This window comes from Eublepharis macularius, chromosome 11 (assembly GCF_028583425.1).
Source record: "Eublepharis macularius isolate TG4126 chromosome 11, MPM_Emac_v1.0, whole genome shotgun sequence".
In the NCBI taxonomy this organism is placed as follows: Eukaryota; Metazoa; Chordata; class Lepidosauria; order Squamata; family Eublepharidae; genus Eublepharis; species Eublepharis macularius.
Genome location: NC_072800.1, coordinates 4,516,859 through 4,522,858, shown reverse-complemented (window position 1 = coordinate 4,522,858; position 6,000 = coordinate 4,516,859).

Sequence of the window (6,000 nt, the reverse complement as noted above, 5' to 3'; positions counted from 1 at the left end):
TTGAACAACAACAACAAACGGGACAGAGAAGACCCTTGACTTTACAGAAGGGAGGACGGGGAGCTGGGTACGCCACCCGTGGAGCGAGAGATGCTAGATGGCAACAAGGGCTGTGTTTGCACTGCGGACAAGCCGGTCACTTTGCAGCACAATGCCCCTACCGGCCTGTGCAAAGACCTCCGCTTCAACTACGGCGCCCAACCCTTGCTCCATTTCCTACTCTCCAACGCCCGATTCCCGCGCCACGCGCGAACAGAGGCCGCGGCGCTTCCCAAAGGCCCGCCTCAGAGAGAGGACTGGAAGCGGAAGAAGTTATGGAATACGACCCCGCTTCCCCAAACGCAGAAGTCAATCCAGAAAGCCCCCAGTCGGGAAACGAGATGGATCTGTCGTAAAAGGGCCCAAACGACAGATCCGCCCCAAGCCCGTCCCTGCACGGAACCGGCCGCCTGGGTCCATCTTATTCATGCCAGTAACTCTAATCAACCCAGAGAGAAAAATGCACATCCGAGTGCAAGCCCTTATCGACTCGGGCTGTTCGAGAGACATCATCGCCCCAGCTCTAGTCAATGGACTAGTCTTACCAACTCGGGAATTACAAAATCCAGTAATCTTTGAACAAATGGATGGCACCAATATGAACCCCGTTACCACTGAGACCATCCCAGTGATCACAGGCATGGGACAACATTGGGAAAAGAGGTCTTTTGTCATCAGCTCCACTGCCAAATACCCGTTAATTCTAGGCAGCAAGTGGCTCTGTGATCACAATCCCTACATAGACTGGGCACAAGGATGTATCACCTTCAGTCATGCCAACTGCAAAAATCACCGTTGGAACCAAAACTGGGGCAAAGATCCAACTCATACTGAAAAGGCCCTTCTTACTCAAGAAGAAATCAACCAAATACCCGAACCGTATTGGCCTTTTCTAAACGCTTTTTCCGAGGAGGAAGCTGATACTCTACCCCCGCACCGACGAACGGACTGTGCGGTGGAAATTTTACCCGGAGCCTCACTGCCCAAAGGACGACTCTATCCTATGAGTCTCCATGAACGAGAAGAGCTCCGGAAATTCATCGACACCAACCTCCATCGAGGGTTCATCCGCCCAGCCAACAGCCCCCACGCCGCTCCGGTTCTCTTCGTGAAAAAGAAGGATGGGGGACTACGACTGTGCACGGACTTTCGAGGACTTAATGCAGTGTCCACCAACAACGCCTATCCTATACCACTCATCCGAGACCTTCTCAACGTCGTGGCCCAAGGTAAGATCTTTACAAAATTAGACTTAAAAGATGCTTACTTCCACGTCCGTATCAAGGCAGGGGATGAGTGGAAAACCGCATTTAATACGCCCCTCGGACAATATGAATACCTAGTTATGCCTTTTGGATTGACGGGAGCCCCGTCTGTATTTATGTCCATGATAAACGAAGTTCTGCACGAATTTCTGTACAAAGGGGTGGTGGTGTACCTTGATGATGTCTTAATTTATTCAGACACAGAGGAAGAACATATTCAAATGGTACAAAAGGTCCTGGCCACCTTGATGAATAATAAACTACCCATCAAGTTGTCCAAATGTGAATTCCATAAAACCGAACTCACTTACCTTGGGTATTGCATCTCCCAAGAGGGTTTAAAAATGGATCCAACCAAAATACAAGCGATTCAAGAATGGCAAACACCCACCACCCGTAAAGAACTACAATCCTTCCTGGGTTTTGCCAACTTCTATAGAGACTTTATAGCAAATTTCGCCCAAATCACGCTCCCCTTAACAGAATTGTTGAAAACAAAAGATAAAGGGGACCAAGCTAAAAAACCCTCCTCCAAACTACAATGGACCTCCGATTGCCAAACTGCTTTCGAACGCCTGAAAAAGCAATTTGTAACGGAACCCATCCTCTCCCACCCCAACGAACAGTCCCCTTTCGTAGTGCAAGTCGACGCCAGCGATACGGCAATAGGGGGAGTTTTACTGCAGAAGGGGGAGGATGGAAAGTTGCGGCCTTGTGCGTTCTTGTCTAGAAAATTTTCGGAGGCGGAAAGGAATTGGAATGTGTGGGAGAAGGAGGCTTTTGCAGTAAAAGCAGCCCTTACTAATTGGAGACATTGGCTGGAGGGGGCGCGATACCCCTTCGAGGTTTGGACAGATCATAAAAATCTGGAGGCCCTCCGAAGCCCACGCAGACTGAATGCCAAGCAATTGCGATGGGCGGAATTCTTTTCCAAATTCAACTTCACTCTAAATTATCTCCCGGGCAAGACTAACTTTTTGGCGGACGCCCTATCGCGCATGCCCCAACACAGGAGCAAACGGGAGGAGACTGTCGACACGGTCTTCTCGCCTACGCAACTTGGGGGCGTGGTGACTACTCGCAGTCGAGCCAAACAGCCCCTCCCGGCCAACCAGGAGTGGAAATCGAAACTTAAAACTGAGGTGGAAAAGGAGGGGGATAAGGCTCCGCGAAACAAACTGGTCCAATCCCCACAGGGGGATTGGCTAGCTGGGAGCAAGTTTTATGTCCCAGACAGCCTCCGGCTGGAGGTTTTGCAACGCTGTCATGATGCTCCCACTGCTGGTCATTATGGGTATCTGAAAACATTGCATCTAATCCAAAGGCAGTTCTGGTGGCCGGGCATGCGCAAAGACATTTCCCAATATGTTAGTTCCTGCCCCGTTTGCCTCAGCGCCAAAACCAGAAAAGGAAAACCTCCGGGTCTCCTGCAACCATTGGAAACACCCAACAGACCCTGGGAAATAATATCTATGGACTTTATCACTGATCTACCTGTTTCAAAAGGACATAATTGCATTTTAGTCGTGGTAGATCTGTTCTCCAAACAAGCTCATTTTATTCCCTGTACTGCTATACCCACCGCTCGAAAACTAGCAGATTTATTTTTAAAACACATCGTAAAATTACATTCTTTTCCGTCCAAGGTGATTTCGGATCGCGGCGGACAGTTCGTTGCCAACTTCTGGCGGGAGCTTTTGAGAATGTTGAATATTGAGCAAGGCATCAGCTCAAGCCACCACCCACAAACCGACGGACAATCCGAAAAAACAAACCAGATACTAGAACAGTTTCTTCGTTGCTACATTAATTTCCAACAAGATAATTGGGTAGACCTTCTCCCTCTGGCCGAATTCTCATATAACAACAGTGTACACGCCTCAACTGGAGAGGCCCCTTTCAAAATTGTCTATGGAGCTCACTTCAATCCCTTCCCGTTGGACGCTCCCCCTCTCCATTCCTCTAATTTGCCAGATGTATCTTCGTGGTGGGGGGAGGCGGCGCACCAATGGACTCTTATTAAGAAACATCTTGAAAAAGCCAAACTGGATTACAAAAAATACGCAGATCGCCATCGTGTGGCCGAATGGGATTTACAACCTGGAGATCATGTGTATATTTCCACAAAGAACCTGAAAATAGCTCAGACAAGCCGCAAACTCGCTCTGAAATTCCTGGGACCTTTCCCTGTGCGCAAAATAATAAATAAAGTGACTGTTGCTGTAACTTTGCCCAAGAACTTACGCCACGTACACGATACGTTCCATGTCAGTCTTTTAAAAAGAGCTCCTACCGATGACAAGTGGCACATCAAAGCTCCACCCATTCCAACTTTGATTGACGACCAAATACACTATGAGGTGCAACAAATTTTGGACTCTAAACTCAAACGTAATCAGCTTTTTTACCTCATTAGATGGAAGGACTTTGATTCTGGGTACGATGAGTGGGTGAACTCTGTACATGTTCATGCTCCTAGATTAACCAAAGCTTTTCATACTCGCTACCCATATAAACCAGGGGGGGATCTGTTTTAAGGGGGGCAGAATGTCAGGTCCAGTGTATATCTAAACTGTACTGACTCCATTTTCTAATGCTTCTAGTGTTTAAGTGCTTTCTTCCCAGGTGCACCAGTTCCCAGGCAGCATTCCCATCGGAGGCGACTGTTTTGTCTAACACCGTTCCACCAAGCATTGGCCTTGAAGGAGAGCAGCTTCCCAGGACTGAGAGATGTTGTTTTGAGAACTGTGGGGGGAGGCAAATCCAGATGGGTATTGTTACTTTGTACCTCATGCTTTGCCCTTCATTGGTAACAATGACTGTGTACCATCCTGAGTCTCCTATTCAGGACTGTGGACTATAATGGACCTTTTCTGCAGTAAAGTTTCCTTATTCGATCAATGGACTCCTGTTTGCTTTTGAAAGGGAACCTGTAGGAAGAGCCTTATCTAGCCACAAGCTGACAGTTGAGGCGGTTGGAGGCAGAAGTAGGTGAATGTCATCAATATGTGGAAGACACTCAGCTTTGTATCTCTCTATCCAAAGCCCCTGAAGGTGGAGAAAAGGCCTTGAACCGTTGCCTAACAGCTGTGGGCCAAAGGCTGAAAGTGAACAAATTGCAACTGAATCCAGACAAGATGAAAGTGATGCTGGTTTGGAAGGTGAAGATCTTGTGCTCCCCACTTTTGATGGGGTTCAACTAACCCTTGCAGACTTGGTGAAGAGCCTAGGGGTTAAACTGGATCCAGCATTGCTCCTAGAGAAGCAAGTAAATGCAGCTGCAACAAAAGGCTTTCTCTCAACTCAGTCTAGCCTGGAAGATAGCCCCCTCCCTTGACACAGCCGATCTGGCCCCCTAGATTCATGCCACAGTAACATGTAGTCTAGACTACTGTAATCTATATAAAGAATAGCTTGATGCCCGTGCTTTGCTACAGTATTTAACTACTTTAAATCCAGTTATAATACTTATGGGTATGTAATATTTTTTGGTTTTGGTTTTATTGAGTTGGTTTTGTAGTATAATAGCATAGTACCCAAGCTTCACAAAGGTGTTTGAATAAAGCGAAGTATGTTGATGCTGAAAACTGTTGAAGTGAATTTTGAAATGTAACATTTATTGAAGAGATTTTTAAAAGGAAAAGATTGTACTGCAGTAAATAAGTGAAAAATACTTACAACCTTTTTTTTTTCTACTGAAGGACCTCTTTGTAGACCTCATGGGTGGTTTTCCCCTCAGGTGCTGGGAATCACCAGGCTGCTGGGTGAGCTCACTCTGGAGCAGGCCACGTAGAAGTGCCCGTGTGAGAAGCAGCCCTCTCTCAAGTCAATTCCTGCCACCTTCAGTGTCTGCCCCTGGGACTTGTTCATCGTCATAGAAAAACAGACCTTGAGGGGGAACTGCTGTCTCTTGAATGTGAAGGGGTTCTCTGATGATATGAGTGGTATACATGGTATGAACACCAACTCCCCGCCCCACTTCCGAGCACTGCTGGTAAATAGAGGTGGGCACGAACAGGAAAAACAAACACGAGGTTCGTTGTTCATTGCCATCCACGAACAGGGAATCACGAACAACCACGAACATAACCCTGTTCACGAACATGTTCATGGTTAGCTGTTTGTGGGAGGGAGGGGGGAGACTTGGAAGGGAAGAAAGTTCCCTGCACCATTTGCAAATGCCGTGGGAAAGCTCCTTCCATTCAAAGTCTCCCTCCTTCCAGCTGGCTAGAGGGAGGGGGGGTGACTCTGAAAGGAAGAAGGGTCCCCATGCCATTTGCAAACAGCGTGGGGAACCTCCTTCCATTCAAAGTCTCCCTCCTTCCAGCCAGCTGGAGGGAGGGGGGGAGACTTTGTCAGGAAACCCCTGACAAGTGGTTGAGTTGGGGGTGAAGTGCCCCTCTCCCTGCTGCTGTGCATTTAACCCCGGCAGGCTGCACTCAGCCGCTGCTTGTCAGGGGTTTCCCTGACAAGCAGCTGAGTGGGGGATTTAAATGTCCCTCTTCCTGCACTGCACAGCAGCAGGGAGAGGGAAATTTAAACCCCGGCAGGCTGCAATCAGTCCTTGTCAGGGTTTTCCCTGACAAGCGGCTGAGTCGGGGGTGAAGTGCCCCTGGGCTTAGATTGAGGTTTCTAGGACAACAGGAGTTCAGACAGAGTTCAGAAAGTCCGTGTCTACTGTTGCCAAGGGAATTGA